The sequence below is a fragment of the Tenrec ecaudatus genome, chromosome 8 (genome assembly GCF_050624435.1).
Source record: "Tenrec ecaudatus isolate mTenEca1 chromosome 8, mTenEca1.hap1, whole genome shotgun sequence".
In the NCBI taxonomy this organism is placed as follows: domain Eukaryota; kingdom Metazoa; phylum Chordata; class Mammalia; order Afrosoricida; family Tenrecidae; genus Tenrec; species Tenrec ecaudatus.
The window spans coordinates 37,977,944-37,998,192 of record NC_134537.1 but is presented as its reverse complement, the minus strand read 5'-3'; positions in this window follow the sequence as shown (position 1 = coordinate 37,998,192).

The following is a 20,249-nucleotide window of genomic DNA, read 5'->3' as shown; positions in this document are numbered from 1 at the left end:
ATAAAAAATGGGTCAAGGCTGTCGTCCCACTAATGAAGGTCCTTGGGGAAATTGGCTCTTTAACGAGCAGTCTAATGCTAGATTAAGTGATCAGGAAAAATTCTCTCACGATGAAGGAAGGTGCCAGGGGGCATTGGAAGGAAGGGCTCATCTTTCAGTCTCTAACTTGGAGGACTTGGCAGGAGCGAGGGTGATGACTACTCCCTGCCGAGGGCAAGGCTCCAGACGGCTCCGAGAGCAGGCATGGTTTTGTAAATATCCGCGCCCAAGTGGCGCTGGAGGAGGGTTCTGAGCAAGACCCCCTTTCTGAAGGTGGTCGGTCCCACTCTTTCCCCACTAGATGCTTCTACTTACTTGTCTGTGCACAGGTGTGTCAGTAGGGTCCTTACGGAAACAAGTACCCACTCTAATGAGATACGAGGGCAAAGACAAGGTGTGGGTGGGGTGAAGGAAGCTCAGAAGTGCTAGCAGCATCCGGGAGCAGTTTCCAGAAGGGCATGGGAAAGAGCAATTGGCAAAATCTGGAGGTGGGTGAGGCCGGGGAGGGTGTCTACCGCAGCCTCCATCTCCTCCTTCACTGAGCTCCTCTCGCTGGGGCCTCCCGTCACCAAACCTAAGTGGAAGGCAAAGTGCCAGGGACCTGCCTGCTTTAGGGCGCATAGCTCCACCTCCTGGGCTACAGGGCAGGCTAGACGAGCCAGGGGGTGTTTGCTGCAAAACAAACCACCGACATTTAGGGGTTTAAAACTGTGGCCTTCTACTGAGCCCCCAATACTTTGGTTTAGGAATTTAGCCTTGCAAACTGAGTGCAGTCAGGTTGTTTTCTGGTAGGGGCCAAACTCAGCTCTTAGTGAAGCTCAAACTCACCTGTTTGTGGGAGTTGAAAGCCCAGTCTCTCCCTCCCCTTGGAGCTGCCGGTGGTTTCTAACTGCCAACCATGCAGATCGCAGCCCAACAAGCAACCACGACCACCAGGGTTCCTTAGTGAAGCTAGTTCATGGCACTGTTGTCGTTACATGCTATCCAGTCAGCTTCCACTCACGGTGGCCTCGGGTGACAAAGCAGAGCTACCCTCCGGTTTTCTCGGGTGTAATCTCTCTGGAGGCAGATGGTCAGGTCCTTGTCCCACAGAGTCACTGGGCCGCTTCTCATGTCCCACCTCTCCGTTCATAGGGACTGGGAGAGGCCTGGCTGGTGTAGAATGGCCTGGGTTACGATGGAAGAGCAGTGTGGGGTCTCCCTTGATATGGACCCTTCGCCTTCCCGCTGACCAGCTAGGGCTGGTTCACCAAGCTGCCCAGGGCCCCAAGAGCAACAGGCAGGCACGTCCCAAATGCGAGCACTTTCCACCCCTCTGCTTCTCACATTGGCTTCTGGCCCGTGGTCAACCCAGACTCAGGGGACAGAGGAAACATTTCATCCCTGGAGGGCAGGGAAAGACCATGTGGCCATTCTAAATCTAACAGGCTCTTTTCTCTGGTCAATCAAGAGAACTAAACCCATTACCAATAACTCAATTCCAAGTCAAACAACCCTCCAGAGCAGAGCACAACGGCCCAGTTCTACTCAACAATTCAGACACACTTGCTGCACCTCACTCCTTTACAGATGCAAATGGCCATGTCTTTCTCCTACAGAGCTGCCAGTGGGCTTGAACCAGCATTCTCTTGGGCTATAATTATGTACGTTCTTCCCATATGCCAAATAGATTCACCCATATCCCGGCATCTCCAAACGTAGATGCTCTCGATCTGACCTTATTCCCCTGTCGGCTGTGGCTCACAGTTCTGCAGCTTGGCAGTTTGACAAAGACCCGGCCAGGTGGTTCTGCTGATCTTGGCCTGACTCTACTGCTCTCGGCCGGAGCTCGCTCCTGTGCCATGGTCAGCTCATGGCCACCGAGGAGCTTCAGCCTGCCTCCCCGGTCCCTTGTCCTTCAGCAAGCTTGTCCCAGGGTACCAATAGCAGTGAGACCAACCCCTCATGCACAATCACTTCTCAGGTCTGTGGATGCTTGCTCATACCCCATTGGCCATCGCAAGTCACACACGTGAGCTCAGGCTCAGAAATGGCCAGCCCTGAAATGTACACAGCAAGGGATATATGCAATGGAGGGTCCTTTTTTTTTTTTTTCAAAATCAATCTACCACAATGGAAAAGAGGCAAACAGAATATCTGTCTCACAGAGCCATCAACTCCATTCATGAACTCAACCCCACTCACCAGCTAGTCACTCACACCCTGCCAAGCTAGCTTCTTAGTGCCAGGTGCCTGCCCTGGTTTTCCCTCTGTCCTGCCTATTTTCTTTGGAGTGCCCTTTGTCTGAGCAAATCCTCTCTATCCTTCAAACATAAACTCAAATCTATCCTCTCCCAGACGGCCTTCCTGCTGATGCGCATCCCTACTTCCTTCCCCTCCTCTACCCATCCCACACCTCTCTCTCGCTCTCGCTCTCTCACACACATGTATCATCTTACCACCATCACTGGGCTGAGTGTGATTCTGCATTCCCACCACGATGTCTAGCTCTCCTCTCTTTTCTCTCTCTCTCCTCCCTCCCCGGGCCCCTGCCCGTAGGAGTCTGTCTTCATTTGCAGCTAGACGCTATCTCCTTTCTGAGCGGTGAGCCACCAGCAAGGTTTCTATTCTGTGGCCCCCTTTTCCCCCTCCCCCCACCATTCCCAACAGTTCCCATCATATACTAGATGATGGTGAATCCCATGGACTTGAGGGGACCCACGCCGCGCAAGGCAAACACTGCAGAAGAAAAGGCAGCAACTCTTAAGAAAGCCCCTTCACTGAGAATTGGTCAGAAATTCAGGTATGCCTCCAAGGAACGTGGAGCAGCTTACATCAAAGAAGGACTCACGGGAGCAGGAGTCAGGAGTCTGGGTGAGGGTCAGCACGTCCCCGGGGTGAAGTCATGGGGCGACTGTCCTCAGCTCCAGCTGCAGAAGGACTTCCTCAAAGAACAGACCAGACTAGAATGTGCTGGCCCTGAGCCACCCTCACCTGGCCGTGAGCAGGACTGCGAGTTGGCTTCTGAGAGCGTGTATTTGTGGGGGCTTCGCTCCATTTTGCACAGCAGGTGAGCACATTAATAAATCTTTTATTAGACCCTGGCTTCCCTTTGGCATGCAGGAGCGTTCATTCACGGGCTCGCAAGCAAGAGGCGTCAATGAGCCAGCAGCTCTCCCTGTGAGGCAAGGCTGTGCTGGGTCTGGCAGCCGACCAAGTCCCTGAGCGTCGCTGGGCACTGGGCACAGCGTGTACTTAGGGCTTGTGGTTACACGGGGGTGTGAAAGGTGTGGGTGGGGCAAGCAGACGGCAGGGCAAGTGTCAGTCTGAAGGAATTCTAAGACTTTAGGGAGGATCAGTCCAGTGATTTTCCCACCACATACGCCTGAACACCCTGGAGGGATGGGACACTCGCTCTTATCAGGGACAGATGTTCACAGCTTCCCTCCACAGCCTCTCATGCTTCTGGTCACAAGGGCAAGATCGTCCCTGTGATCCCCGTCCTTCAACAACACTCATACTCTTTGACAAGTCCAATCGTCTGTGGAGAGACAGTGTCCCAGAAAGGGGACATGGTCCCTAGGTGCCAGAGTAAGCCAGGGCTAGACCCAGCTGTCCTGCTCTGGCCCTGAACGCCGGGAGGGGAAGAAATGCTCATGCCAGTGGAAGGTCGCTCCCGGGTGGCACCACTGTCTCATCAGCAGTGATGCAGGTGTTTTTCTGACCCCCAGTCCACCCTCTTGGATGAGCAGAACAAACCCCTGTCTCCCAATCTCTCAAATCCCTGCGAGGCTGTCTCAGGTGAGACCTCCTCTTTCCACCTGGCCATGCAACCTTGCTGTTCATGCCCATCAGGTTCATGGTGACCTGTGCCAGCCCACCCCATATGCTTCAAAGAGGAAGTGCGCCACAGGTTGTCAGGGTTGTGCCCTGTTGGAAGTAAATTGCCAGGCCTGTCTCCACGTCCCCCTGGGTGGATTCCAAATGCCAACTTTGGAGCCAATAGTTGAGCACTTAACCATGTGTGCCACCAGGAACTCCTTCCAACAAAATAGCCCCATTCAAACCGTGATGTTGGCAAAGACCGTGGACTATCCCAGGGGCTGCCAGAACACCAGACATAATTGTCTTAGAAGAAACACAACAAGAATAATGCTCCTTCGTCGTGCGGTGGTAAATCGTGGGCTTATCATCTGGGAAAGACATCCTCTTTGGTAAACTAGCTTGCCAGCACAAAAGGGGGGAAGGGGGAATGCTGAAGGAGATGGGCTGACACAATAGCCACAATATTGAACTGAAACCTACAAACCATCAGGAGACGAGCCAGTCAGGGTGTAGCGTAGCAACAATGAAACATACAACTTTCCTCTAATGCTTAAATGCTTCCTTCCACCACCACCCCCCTACCTATCATGATCCCAATTCTACCTTACATTTACAAATACGGCTAGACCAGAGGAAATACATTGGTACAGACAGGCACTGGAAACACAGGGAATCCAGGACAGATGATCCCTTCGCACCAGTGGCGAGAGTGGTGATACCAGGAGGGTAGAGGGAAAGCGGGTTGGAAAGGGGGAACCTGAGCGATGGACAACAGAAAAGTAGGTGAAGGGAGGGAGATGTCAGACAGTGTAAGACATGACAAAATAATAATAATTTATAAATGATCAAGGGCTCATAAGAGAGGGGAGTGCAGGGAGGGAGGGGAAAAAATGAGAAGTTGATACCAAGGGCTGAAGTGGAGAGCAAATGTTTTGAGCAGGATGTGGGCAATGAATGTACAAAGGTGATTGACACAATGGATGGATGGATGGATTGTAATAAGAGTTGTATGAGCCCCCAATAAAATGATTTTTAAAAAGAAAGAAACGTACTAACCATCATGAAGAAGGCACAGCACCCGGGACATTTGGTGCCCGTAGCCATGATAACCAGCTGTTTCTGGGCACCTCCTCCTTCTCCCATCACCAGGTGGGACATCTGGGAGGCTGCCTTGGCCTCCATCAGGAGAGCCACCCAGCAGTGAGAAAGACAGCGGAGGCTTGTGTGCGTGCTGATTGGGAAGCTACGTAGAATGTTCCTGTAGTTGAGGGAAGGCTAGGCCCTTCTGCGGGACCCAAAGGTCCAACTCTCTGAGAGGCTAAGTGTGAGAATGCAGCTCAGCAGTTGCTCACACACCACACACATCATCGTTTGTCGCTTGTGGAGGGTCGCCTGCCATCCCTGTCTTGTAGAGGGCACTGCTTCCTCCTTGCGCCACCCTGGGCCCACACACACCTCTGTGGCCTTTCTCACTTCTGCACTGTCCTGCCCAGACCATCACTCTTTGCCTGCATAGCCACCTCAGCAGGAGAGATGCCTTGGCAAAAGGGTACCCTGTTATCTTCATCCTAGAATGACCTGTTTCTTACACAGTGCCAGGGACAGGCGATCCATAAAGTCACTGCGCACTTGTCATAGGAATGAGTTACCTCAATAGTCCCCCTATAGTTTACTTCCTCCCTGTGCCCTCTGATGCCTCACCAAGCCCTCACCCCTCAGCCCGACTCTTCTGACTGTAGGGCCATTGGTTCTTTTGCTGTTTCCTGTCCATGAAGGTCAATAAGAAGCGAGCAAGTTTGATTCTTGAGAATTACAAGTATACATGTATATTTAGAATGAGACGTGAGTATCTGATACCTAAGAGATATAAAACTTGTTAAAAAACAAAACAATTTCCTCTTACCTACCCACTCAGAAGAAGAAATATTTTGGCCAGAGAATTCTAGAAGAAACTCACATCTATCCTCTTTCTTTCCTTCTAAATCCCCAAGCATCATTCAATATGCATCTCAACACCATATCCCTGCCAACCGCCAACTGTCCTGCAAGCCCACACACTGTGCCTTTCCCTCGGCACTCACCATTTACCCCCCTACTGCATCATTCCTGACGAAGCAGGAGTCAGATTCACCTCACGCCAGCTCCCACTTTGGCCCCCAGAGCCTGGCCAAGAAGACCAAGGTCCTAAACCCCAAACCCAAGCCCATAGGCACTCAGTCCACTTCGACTCCTATTAACCCAATAGAGCAGAGTCGAACTAGCTCGGAGGCTTGTCCAAGCTGAGATCTTTTACGGAAGCAGAACGCTACGTACTCCTCTCACTCAGTAGCTGGTGGGTCCAAACCCCCACCCTGTCCGTCAGTAACCACACACGTAACTACCTCACGACCAGGGCTCCTTGGACCCCAGGTAAGCTGCGCCAATAGAACTGGATTGGCTACCAGCAAGCAGAGCTCAGAGCATAACTTGGCCTTGATCGATTTAGGTTTCGTTTTCAAAACCCCTCTCTCTGAACTCTGAGACTGGGAGAGCTGGTGTGGAGCTGGCCTGGGACGAAGCCAGCACATTCTCGGGGCTCATCCTTTGGGCTCCTGAGAAATCTTCTCCCTGTGTTTGTAAAGGAAGAGTTGGGCAAGACCGTCATATAACCCCACATCATGGAGCTGAAAAAGGTCCTCTCTCATCCAAGACGGGTATCCTTTCCGCAGCATGCCTCCCAAGTCCACTTCCAGCCTTGGCTTCAACACCCCCCTGACAGGAACTAACCCCACTGTCTGTCGTGGGGAGCTGTGCCTGAGGCACCCTCGCCTGACATTTCACCTTTGCCCTCCGAGCCCACCCTTGGGCTGCCCCCGAAAAAATCTGCTCTCCCCTCCCCAGGGTAGTCCTTAAGATGTCCTGGGGACAGCGCTCTTGCCTGCTTGCCTCTACTTTCTCCAGACTACACATCCCCAGTCGGTTAGCTCTTTTTCAGTTTGTCCAAACAAGGCTCTGGTTTTTAGCTGCTCTTGGAAGAACATTCTCCCCAAGGTGACATCGAAATGAGCAGTCATGTTAGTACTGACCCGAGCCCTCGCTGCATCTCGGTGAGAATAAATGCCTTCACGTACCTCCAGTGGTGCAGAAATAATAGGCAAACGTCACATTCGTACACACACTTGCTCAAAGCGTGCCAGCGGACGGTGGTGAGGGCTGGAAGACCATGTGGGATTTTTGGCTTGGTAAAACAACTGGAGGTCAGCACCCAATTCCGTTGGTATTTTTTTTTTATTTAAATATAGATGACTGTAACGCAAGGAGCCGGAGAGCCAATACCTCGACTGAAAGCTTTCCTTTGAGGGCTCGGGGAAGGGACAGTCACACAGAATGGAGGTCGGCCAGGTCATAGACCAACTCAACAACTGTAAGCGGAAACTGATCAACAAAAACTCCTGAATGAGTCAAGAGGGGCTTTGTTTTTTGTGAAGCACTTCTTTAAAATGTTTCCCAGTATCTTCTAGTGGGGAACATTAGAGAGTGTTCAACACATGGAGCCTCGTAGAAGTACAGTCTGAATGAGCCAGTCCGGGTGCAGTGCAGCACCAAAGAAACACACAACTTTCCTCTAGTCCTTTGATGCTTCCCCTGACCCCACCCTATTATGACCCCAATTCTACATTACAAATCTGGCTAGACCAGAGCATGTACATCCACTGGTACAGATAAGAGCTCACAACACAGGGAATCCAGGACAGATAAACCCCTCAGGACCAATAATGGGAGTAGCCATACCAGGGCGGTAAGGGAAGGGCGGTGGGGAGTAAGAGGGAACCGATCATAATGATCAATGTATGGTCTCCCTCCCAGGGGGGCCAGCAACAGAAAAGTGGATGAAGGAAGACAGCGGTCAGTGTAAGACATGAAAAAAATAACAATAATAATAACAATGTACAAACTACTAAGGGTTCATGGGGGAGGGAAGGGAGGGGAGGGAAGGAGGAAAAATGAGGAGCTGATACTAAGGGCTCAATTAGAAAGAAATGTTATGAAAATGATGATGGCAACATACGTACGCATGTGTTTGACACAATGGATATATGTATGGATTGCGATAAGAGCTGTAAGACCCCAATAAAATGATTTTTTTAAAGAAATACAGTCTTAAAAATTCACTGATGTCTTTCTTTTCTGTTCTGTGCTTTCCTCCTCGGGTCCTTCCTCCCTTCCTGAACAACACAGTGCGGGGCCTTCCCAAGCTCATCCACGCTGACGTCACCGAAACGTGGAAGTCCATTTGCCGCCTTCTTAAGGCTTGGATTTAGCATGACTCATTCAAAAGTCACTTGCTATAGATATTAAAGCCTAAAATCAGTCTGCTCCCTTCTCTCCTTCCATCTTTGCCCCGCATCTTAACCCAAAACATATTTCAGATAACAAATGCCTCAAAGATTTCCCTGAGCCTGTGCTTCAATAATGTTGACGCGCTTACTGCTTCACCTGAATGGACCACTGGTGGCGTCTAAATATCCTTGTGATAGTTAGAAGTCAAAATGAGCCAGCCGCAATGAGGCCCAACCTGGAACTGAACCAAATACCACAGCACTAGATGCATTTTGACACCCCAACATCCTTTGCCATTGGGTTGTGATATTTTTTGAATCGGTGCAGTGGCTTTCCTAAAACAGTGTGGTCTATAAGCATTTCACGTCAAGGAATATTTTCATGCAAAGACTACGCAGGATTTGTGTTTCTTTAAGGCTAAGAATCCTTGCTGGGGTTAAGTGCCCCCGAGTTGGGTCCAACTCATAGCTTCCCTGTGTCAATGGATTGACACAAGGCACAGTCCTGACCTCACTCACGGTTGTTGCTATGTTGGCGTCCATTGTTGCAGCCACTGTGTCTTCCTTGTTTCCCTGCCTCTCTACTCTCCTAAGCATGCAGTCCTTTTCCAGGGACTGGATTCTCCTGACAACTCATCCAGAGGAGATGAGATGAAGTCTCACTACCCTTGCTTCTCAGGAGCATCCTGGCTGTAAACCTGAGACAGTCCGTGGCTCTTTCAACATTCTTCACCAACACCGTCATTCCAGTGCATCATTTCTTCTCTGGTCTTCCAGCACAGCTTGCACGTGCACATGGGATGATGGAGAACACCATGGCTTGCGGCAGGCGCACATCTTTGCTCCTCAACACTTTAAAGAGGTCTCGTGCAGCAGGCTTATCCAATGTAAGGGCTCACTTGTTTTCTCGACTGTTGTTTCCATGAGGGTTGATGGTAGATCCAAGTAAAATGAAATCCTTGACAAGGCCAATCTTTCCTTAATTTATCCTCCTATTGTCTATTGGTCCAATTGTGGACACTTTGGGTTTTTTTGATATTGCATTGTGATCCGTACTGAAGGCTGCAATCGTTGTACTTCATCCATAAGTGCCTCAAGTCCTCTTCTCTGTTAGCAAGCTAGGTTGTGTCATCTGCCTATTGCGGGGGTTAATAAGCCTTCCTCCATTCCTGAGGCCTTGTGCTTCTTCATATAGTCCAGCTTCTTGAATGCTTTCCTCAGCAGACAGGTGAGATAAACATGACAAAAGGACACAGCCTGATGTCCATCTTTCCTGAGTTCAAACTGTAGATCTACTGCTGCATCACTTTTTAAATGGTCTTCAGCAAACTTTCACTCGCATGTTATATTCATGCTGTTGTTCAGTAGTCTTTGCATCCTGTTGAGTCACTTTTCTTTGGAATGGGCATAAAGATGGATCGCTTCCAGTCAGTTGGCTAGAGCTGTCTTCCAAAGTTCTTGGCATAGAAGAGAGTCCTTCCAGTCCTGCATCGGTTTACCAAAACATTTCCATTGGTATCCCGCCAATTTCTAGAACCTGATGTTGTACTACTGCCTCCAGGACAGCTAAGACTTCTGCTTCCAATATCATCAGTTCCTGATCGTATGCTGCTGTTTGGAGTGACTGAATGTTAACACATTCATTTGGTTACAGTGCGTCTGTGTGTTCTTTCCACCCTCTTGTGATGCGTCCTGCTCACTCAGTACTTTGCCCACAGAGTCCTTCAATATCATAACACAAGGCTTGAATTTTTCTTCATTTCTTTCAGCTTGAAATACACTGAACATGTTCTTCCCTTTGGGTTCCTTATCTCTAGGTCTTTACGTACTTTATTATAATGCTTTAAATTTGTCTTCCCAAGATGCCGTTAGACATTTTTCTGTTCAACTCGTTCACTTCAACATTCTCCCATTTACTTTCCAAAAATACCCGAACTCCCTGCCATCTAGTCAATATTGACTCATAGTGACCCCCTGTGGGTTTTGGAGACAGTTGCTATTCAGGGGAATAGAAAGCCCAGTTTTTTCCTCTCATGGAGCTGCTAGTGATTTCAAACTTCGAACCATACGCATCACAGACGAATGCTTAACCACTACTCCACCAAGGCGCCTCTCCTATTTACTTTAGCTACTCAATATTCTAAAACAAGTTTCAGATTCTCTTCTGACATTGTGATCTTTTATTCGTTCTCTATTTTAGTGACTTTACTTTCTTCGTGTATGCTGTTCTCGATGTCATGCCACAATTCACCTGGTCTTCAATCACTAATGTTCAATGTGTCAGATATGTTCTTGATATGGTCTCTAAAAACGAATGGGATGCATTCAAGGTTGTATTTTGGATCTCATGGGCCTGTTGTAATTTTCTTTAGCTTCAGCCTTAACTTACATATGAGCGATTGTTGAGCTGTCCCACAGTTGGTCCCTGGCCTTGATTTGGCTGATATTGAGCTTCTCCTTTATCTCGCCCCATAGATGTAGCCCACCTGGCGAGATCCATGTGTATAGCCACAGTTTATGTTGTTGCAAAATTCTGTCATGAAATCTCCACTTTCATATATATATGAACAAGGCCATATTTTCCATCTATTGATGCTTCCTCTTTGTCTCCAACTTTTCACAGTCCGGTGGCCAGTGATAGTCAATGCACCTTGGTTGCACGCTTGATCAATTTCAGATAGAAGACATTTGTAAAATTCTTCAATTTCTTCATCATTAGCTTCAGTGGCTGGTGCATACATTGGAATAATAGTTGTATGAACTGAACTTCCTTGCTGGTGTATCGGTGAATACATCATTCATCTTGAATGTGTCTTTCTTTGTATAACCATATAATTCAAATTTATTAATACCTGTCCATTTAAGCTCACTCGGGCCTAGGACATTGATTTTTTTTTAAGATAATTTTATTTGGGGCTCTTACAGTTCTTATTACAATCCATACATCAATTGAATCAAGCATATTTGTACATACATTGTTATCATTATTTTCTAAACATTTACTTCTTATTTGAGCCCTTAGTATCACCTCCTCTTTTTTCCCTCTCTCCCCCACCATGACCCCTTGATAAATTACTATTATTATTTTCATATCTTACACTGACCACTGTCTCCTTTCCCCCACGGTTTCTGTTGTTCCTCCCCTGTGATCAGTTTCCCCTTCCTCCCCTCCTCTCGTTACCTTCCTCCCACCCTCCTGGTATCTCTACTCCTGTTTCTGTTCCTGAGGGGTTTATCTGACCTGAAGTCCATGTGTCGTGAGCTCTTATCTGTACCTGTGTACATGCTCTAGTCTAACCTGGAATGAAAGGCAGGGTTGGGGTAATGGATGTGAGGAAGCCTCAAGGAACCAGAAGAATATTGTGTGTTTCATGGGTGCTATATTGCCACCTGGTTGATTTATCCTTTCCTTGTGACCCTTATATGAGGGGATGTCCCATTGTCTACAGATGGGTTTTGGATCTTTGCATTGACCCCTCGTTCTCAACAATATCTTTATTAGTTTGTTTGTTTTGGGGTCTTCTCATACCTGTTACCTGATCCTGTTGATAACTCATGATTGAACAGGCTGGTGTGCTTCTTCCATGTGGGCTTGCTGCTTCTCTGCTAGATGGCCGCTTGTTTAACTTCAAGCCTTTCAGACCAGATGCTACATCTTTTGATAGCTAGACACCATCAGCTTTCTTCACCACATATGCTTGTGCACCCATTTTATCTTCAGCAACCATGCCAGGAGGGTGAGTATCACAGACTGCCAGGTTGTTAGAACAAAGTGTTTTCACATTAAGGGAGGTCCAAAGTTGGACATTGATCTTTATGCATTCCATTTCAAATCTTACAACTTCTAATTTTCCTCGAATCATGTTTTATGCATTCTGTGTTACAAGATGTCTGCAGCTCTTTCTTCTCATCTTGAGTGGTGCTCCGTCAGCAGGCCACGGTCTCAAAAGTTTTGCTCCATGCACCCATGTCGTTAAAGTTGATCTCTTTTGAGGAGGCAACTCTTTCTTGGTGACATTCTCAATGCCTTTCAACTTGAGCGGCTCATCTCCTGGCACTATTTCAGACAATATTCCATGGCTATTAATAAAGATTCCTGCTATTCATAAATGACGAATCCCTCAGGAGTGCATTGTCCAGCCCTTCCTATTCCTATTCTGGAACCTCTTCTGACACCTGTTACCATGGTGACCCTATTGCTATCTGAAATACCAGTGGCATAGCGTCCAGCATCGCGGCAACATTCCAGGCATCAGAGTGCATCAGAGTGCAGTAACCTGCCAGAGGAGTGGGTGTGTGCTAACTTAGGGTAGATATTATGTTTGTTTTTAGATTAGTGGTCCTCAACCTTCCTAATACCGTGACCCTTTCACACAGTTCCTCATGTGGTGGCGACCCCCAGCCATAAAATTATTTTCGTTGCTACTTCATCACTGTCATTTTGCTACTGTTATGAATCAGGCGACCCCTGTGAAAGGGTTTTTCGACCCTCAAAGGGATTGTGACCCACAGGTGGAGAACCGCTGTGTTGGATGAAGAAACCGAGGCTCTGAGAACCCAAAATAGCTTGACCAAAAGGCAACCAACTCTTCAATACCATCGGGACTACCAACCAACCAGTGGCCATTGAGTCAACGCTGACTCACGATGTGCTCACGTGTGTCAGAGTAGAACTGTACGTCAGACTGTGTTTAATTGCTTATTTTTCACAAGTAAATCACTAGACTTTGCTTCTAAGGTCTCTCTGGTGAACTGAACCTTCAACCTTTCAGTTAGCAGCTGAGCACATTAACCCTTTCACATCCAGGGATTCTAACAAGGGAAGGAAAATTCTGCTTTTCTGTCTTCAATCCAGTGCTTCCTTTACATACCCTATATTAGGTGAGAAATTTGAGATCAATAACATTTATGATTTATAATCACATGTGATAAATAAGATAGGCAGAAATGCTCTATAAGTGACACTGAATTCAAACCTTGAGTGAATCCCAGGGTGTCAGTATGCATTGTCTGTGTTTACAAGGAAATCATACTAGGTTGGTCGAGCGAGTCAGGAAGGCATGGTGTGTGTGTCACTAAGATATAATACATCCCCTTTGTCTAGCCAAATCTGTCTACATACCTATAAGTACCCCAGTCAGGCAAGAAGAACTAAGTGGAAGACGCATAAACTCATGTGTAGAGTATAGAACTGGGATCCCAGAAACCCGAGTTCAAGTCCCAGCTCTGCCACTTATTAATGTGATTTTGACAAATGGTATACCTTCCCCCTCTGTACAATGGGAATGGAAACTCCCGAGTTCCACTCATTCCCATGGGGTTGTCGTGAAGATCAGGTGAGAAAATGGGCTTTAAAAAGACATGTGTCTACTAAAAGAGGGGGAAGTGTGTGAAGGCCACAGTACGGTCCTCTGTGATCTTTCTTGATCCAGAATCATTTGCTGCCCCTAGTAAAACAGTCCGAAATTTCTAAGAATGGAACCTCATCTAACTGCAGAGAAGCATCCTGTGTTTCTCCCACCTGGGCATCTAACTAAGACCCTGAGACTGAAGAATCTCCCAGCTAGCTTTCTCTGAAAATATTTCCACCAGGTTTTTGCCAAAGATGCATTGAGTGACTGACTTTCTTCTTGGGATGTATTCCTCTACAGCTAAGAGATTAAGAGGTAGGAGAGGGCGGGCCTTGGTTGTCTGGGTGACTCCTGTGTTGGTGGTACCCGGAACAGTCTCTCCACTCCATCCAACTTAATTTGCCTGGTTGACCTCTAAAAAGTTTCTGAATCTATGAAACTGGTATACTCCACAATGCTTACCAATTCACATTACTTCTCTAAATGCCATTTCCCCATCTATAAAAATCAAATCATACTTCCCACCAGCTGTGGGGTGCCACAGTGCAGTTTGAATAGACAGTCACTCTAAACCCAATGATCTTCTTCAAGGATACCAGCCTCCCTCAAAGACTCTGTTGTAATGAGATGATCGCTGGAACTGGCAGCTCACGCAACCTGGAATTCATGCAAAGGTCACCAGATTCTCCAGGAGAGCTGCTCAAGCTTCATGTGCCCTGAGAGTGAACTACTGCTCGGCTGACGTCCATCCACCTTCCCAGCAGCCCTCTGCCTTGAAAGCATCCAGTCTACTATGCTTGCTCACAGCTCAGGAAGTCTCCTCTCGTATACAGAACTCCTGAGCTCTTGCTGCTGCTTTAGAAATCCAAACCGTATGGGCACAGTCTGCTTAGGAGGAAGACTGGCTCTCTTGCCATTCTTTAGCCAATAGAAAGTAGAGTGCTATTAAAAGTTTATTAGTTAGAACAGTTTCTTCTTCCTTGGACTCATTGTTATCAGCTCCTCATTGCCCCCCAACATCCCCTGCCATTTACCCCCCCAAGAAACCATCAATACATCCCACTCTTGTCGTCATGTATGTGGTTTCATCAATACATCTACTGTCTCTGTAGATTTACCTGCCCTGGATTTCATATACAGAAAAACATACCAAAGCAACAACTTTAATACAGAAGGAAAACAGAGAAAAACCCCAACTGAAAAGAAAGTAGGAAAGTATTGAAACTAGAAAAAAAAAACCCTTAAATGGGTCAGAGGGGAGGACATGTGAGAAAGTGTTCATTTTTCACCCACTTTCCACGGCACTCTGCAGGAGAGCCAGGCTCTCCGCATCCCTGGACTAGGATCAGATGGGTTTCACTGAAGGCTTCACCCATGTGTGGACCCAGCAAATGGATTGGCAGCCTCCACTGTCACCCATAGCCCTCTGCAAACCAGGTGTTCACAATTTAAGCTCTGGTGCCATTCCCTCCTTCAGATTTGGATGTCACGATTTGTGCTCCTTGCATCACACAGGGTGGTGTGCTTCTTCTGTGTGGAAGGAAATGTCCTACAACATATTGCGGTGATGACTGTACAACTCTTTTTAATGATTGAACTCTTGAATTGTATGATATATGGATTATCTGCCAATAGAACTGTTATTTATTAAAAGCATATACATCTAGATGGAGTATAGGTCAAGAAAAAACTCACTCCACAGTTTGATATGTTTGTTCAATAAAGGTTTCTCTAAATTTGTGGGGCAGAAGGGGAAAGAATTTATGAGTTAGAATGGCAGTTTTCAACATATACTCCACAGAGTCCCAGAAATCCCTATGAAACCCATGAAGGGTCCCAGAGGCCAGGCTACTATCCTTCATCTGTCCCCTCTGAGAGGGGCTAAAGCAATCATGGGGAAAGCTGCGGGCACCTTAGAGCAAGTCCCAATTGTGCCACTACTCTGTACTGACAGGCACTGGGCTCCTTAGGCCAGGCCTGCACAGAGAATCCTGAACTTGCAGAAAGAAAAACCTGTTTCATTTCAGAACAGCCTCAACGAAGCAGCAAACATTAGTAACATTGTTAAATCACAACACTTGAGTAGCATATTCTAACGTTCCGTGTGATAAACTGGACCCCACTCTGCATACGTCTGTGCAGATGAGCGTGAGATCCACGGCAAGGGAAATTGTGAAACCATTTGAGTTGCAAGATAAGCAAGTCTTTAACATTCTTTCCCCCAGAAAACAGGTTTACTTGAAAGGAGCAGCTGACAGACCAACTACAACTATTCAGATTTGTGTTTGGGCAGACATTTTCGCAAGTGACAAAGTCATTTAAGGAAAATGACAGTGTTTGTTGTCAATGACAAAGTCCAAACTCCCGTGTGAGAATTAAAATTTGGGGAAAGTTGTATCTGTCACTGTGAGCTTGACAGTTTCCTAATACCTAAAGACTTTCCCAACAAAGTTGGTGGCAATGTTAACAGATGTGATTTTTTAAATGTAGGATAATAAAATGTGTTTATATCTGGAAAATGTATTTAATGTACATAACTCATGAGATAGTTAGTTTATTGTGCCAGTCTGGCCAATAAACACATGTGGGATTAATTGAAGGGCGGAGAGATAAATGGCTCGGGAAGCCTCGCCTTTCTTGTCTCTTGCTCTTTGACCATTGGACCAGTGTGCAGCTGCCTTGCTTGTTCTGTGCCTTGCTTGTTCTGTGCAAGCTACACTACCTGTGGGACACCTAACCTGTGGACTGTGTCGCTGTAATTTGAGGTTCCTTTAAGACCTGCTTCACCACACAATTGGAATATACATCTCTTGAACTGGGGACTGACTGTTGGTGACCTGGATGACTGTTGGTGACCTGCCTTGCTGTTTGCTGCCTGTGCCAGGGTAGCCTGAATCTCTCTACAGAGGACTACCTGGTGGCCCTCAAGACTTGAATGATTTCCAGTGTCTCACAACTCTCATGGGAGTGAGTTGCACTGAGCCATTTGTACTGCTTTATAATTTAACTGTTTGTTTCTTGTATTATATATCTCTATCTGTATATAATTTAACTTTTCATTTCTTGTGTTATATATCTATATATATAATGATTAGCAATCTGGCTTTGTCTCTCTAGAGAACCCTGTCTAACACAACTCAATGAACCAATATTTTCCAAATGTGAATGCATAAGTTTGGAAAATCATGCATGGGTAAAAGAGCCACTCCATGTGGAAGAAAACAAATGGATTTTACTGCAAAGGAGAACAGAATGTCCACTGCTATGGTTTCAGACTCCTCATTGTAACAAACCTTTAAGAAAAGACTGCTTCTTGTGTTTGGGTGAAGAAGAGAAAACTAACCAGCATGGCATGCATTTCCTCCGTGAGGCTGCATTTCTTCATATACTTCAACCAAGGCAACATAGTACAACAGCAAATACAAGTACAGTTTCATGTTAGTCTGGTTAACCTGCATATGTGTATCATAGAGAACTTTATATCCAAGAGTAATTGTATATTAAGAAAATATTCCTGCCTAGTCCAGATCAAATCCATAAATCCAATATTAGCCCATATGTCTGATACCAGTCTATAAACTGCTCTTCAAACTCATGCAAAACATGCAATAACGCTGAATGTAGGAAGATCACAGGCCAATGGGTGGAAAGTCTTGTGGATCCAGTGATGGTGGAAACATCTTAGCACTGGCGAGGGTCTCCACCCACGTGGATCCTCCAGCTCCAAAGCTCTGGCTGCCATCAGCCTGTCTTCATGTGGCTTGTCAACAACAACGTCTCACAGGGAGAGAGTGAGTGTCCCGCCTCCAGCAAGCTAATTACCTCCTTACTGCCTCCAAATGAAGTCATCAAGCTGTGACCTGATTGACAGGCTAATCTCCACCCCTTCACTCTTAATAGTCTCAAGTTGACAACAGATTAAGTAACTGCCACAAGTTACAAAACCTCAGTTTAATTTCTTTGACATTGAAGAGACTCGAAAGAATGTAGGACAATGCAGTTCCTTCTCAGTAAACTCTTTCTTTGGAGGAAATACAGTCATTTGCTATGAAAATGTCGTTTAGGCTGACATGTATCGAGGGTACTACTGTGGTTTTTAAATGAATGAGTCAGCAAATGTTTAAACTGTATTTTCATTTTCATTTCTAACAGAGTGAATATTGACAGGTATAATTTGCACTAACAAACATGTTGTGGGTCCTCAGTCATTCTCAATCGTGTGAAAGAGCCCTGGAACAACAGCCTGGAGAATACCTACGTTACAATATTCAGTAGTTTTTTAGAGTTGGGACCTTGCAGCAATGGATAAGATGAACCCTGATCAAATATTGGGTGAAACTCTCCTTCTATGTGCTGGCAAGGGTGAGGGCTAAGTCAGTGGCAATGGAGTTGGCACTCCTTTGTGTGACATAGCTGTATTGTGAAAGCCACCGTCATTCCAAAAGAGTCTGGGTTTAGGGTGATGCTGAAACCTATAAGACCGCAAAGACAGAGACTCAAAAAAAGGGAGGGGAATCATGGGACTCTGAGAAAGGGCTTTCTTGCCCATCCACTGACAACTAGACTTTATTGACACAAAGCAGAATTTCCCTTAGAGAAGGCGACTTATTTTATAGGAGATGTATTTTGGAAGAAAGAACAAATGGAGTGGGTGAAATGAACTTTAAACCTTTTTCCTGAAAGTCTGCTTGGAGCTTGAGAAGTCTCCTGGACACCCAGGCAGAGATGTCCAGGAGTCAGGCGAATCCATAGGTCTGGGGCTCAGGAGGTCCCAGGTGGAGTCTCATGCTGAGAATCTTCAACCTACATAGGTCAGTAGCTCTCATCAACTAAGATCCTCCTCTGGAGAGTCAGAAAAATGAAGAAGCCTAGCTAACAGAGGGAAAATCTGCAGGGGGGCAATTGTGGTGCACCCTACCAAGGGATCTGCGAAAGCAGAAGAGAGACTTAGATCACCCCGGAAAAAGAAAAAGACTGAGTTCAAAATGCATCTTTCAGATGGGCACCAGAAGCTAACAGCATGAACGCTTAAAGAATGCACTTAATTAAACTCTAATGGACTTTCAACTTGCTGGCTGGCATACCCAGTACCAGGAATCCATGAATCATTTGGCTTTAGCTGTACAAGAGCCCTCTGCTTCTATTTGAAGCCTGAAAGGCAGAGTCTCTTTAGCTTCCTTTTTGTCAGGCAGAATTAGAGATCACAGAGCTACACGGACGCCTGAGCACAGGGAGCAGGGTAATTATCAGTCCTCCCTAGATACAGCTGCAGAAGAGGGTACATTCTCCTGCAGCCCCTGGATAAGTGAACTTGGCATTTCTGACACATGTCCAGGGAATGGGTTGTGCTAGGAGGGATTACAACCTGTCTCTCGCAAAGAAAAGGAAAAGGTGAGTGAAAAGGTTTTGTAAATTATTAACAAGCGTCTCTTTAACACAGGGAGGCCCTCCATACGGCAGGGATTGACTTGCTTGGCTGCTAATCTTCAGGCCCTCCGTGTGAATCAACCGAGAGCTCCTTGGGAGAAATGCCTGGTCGTCTACTTCCAAAACGTAGCCATTGAAAACCCAGTGGAGCTCAATTCTGCTCTGGCACACATGGGGTCGCCAGGGGTCAGAACTGGCTCAGTGACAACTGATCTGTTTTTTTCTTGGTCACTGACAATGGGTTAGCTATCCGAACTAGAGTTCGCTTCTTTGTTTTTAACAGTTTTGTGGTTTTGCTGTTGTTGTTGTTCTTGATACACAACAAAACTCAACTCAACCAATTTTACATCAACTCAACTGATTTCACATGTACAACTCACGAACATTGATGATCCATCGAGTAGACATCCTCTTCGGTAAACAGATGCTCACTGCCCCGCGAGGTTCCCACTTCATCTCTCCAGATACTGTTGTCAACTTGATCCCCAAGACAGTTCGCAGAAGGACATGATGCTCAAGCAGACCTTTCTCATCCGCTAAGCCGAACGCTTGTTTCATCAAATCTTTCTTTGAAATGTCATTATTCTGTCCCTCTTGTGGGATAATTCCAACATTGGACACTTGTGTGTACTGACTAAGTGATCCTCTATGTGCCCGTGTAAACAAAATTAAATGTCTGGTTGGCCAGTCCATAGCAAGCACACCAGAAAGATTTGCTGCAGTGAATGCAGCCCACAACTCCATAGAAAATGGATCTATTTTCCACCACAAGCAAAGAGAAATGGATATTCTGTTTAGCTCTAGCGCCATTAAGACATTTAAGAGTTTGGGGAAATAGTTTAAGGACTTCTTCGTCATAGCATGAAGCTCCCACGGGACCCATGGGAGGAAGCATTTGGGTAATTTTTTCAACCCCAACATCCCTACCCCCCAAACCGAGCATGGACAAGAAAGAAACTCCTCTTGTTCCTGTGGGCTGGCATAAAATCACCCCAAGACCTCTCAGTAGTGCATGGGATTAAGAGAGGTGATGCCTACTTGGCATGGGTACTACAGGTGGCTCAGCTAGACTTCTGGATGAGAGATAAGATGGTGTAGGTCCAACGGCATATTCCAGAGACTAGCTGACAGAGCAGATCAACTGGCTTACAAGTGATGTTCAAGCGTCTTTCTGGCCACATGCACCAAAATCATCTTGGAGAGTGTGTTAAAATGCAACAAATACCACCATCCTTCTTCAAAAAATGGGGAAAATTGATGACCAACTTCATATGGAGAGAGAAGAAGCCCAGAATTAGCAGAGAACTCC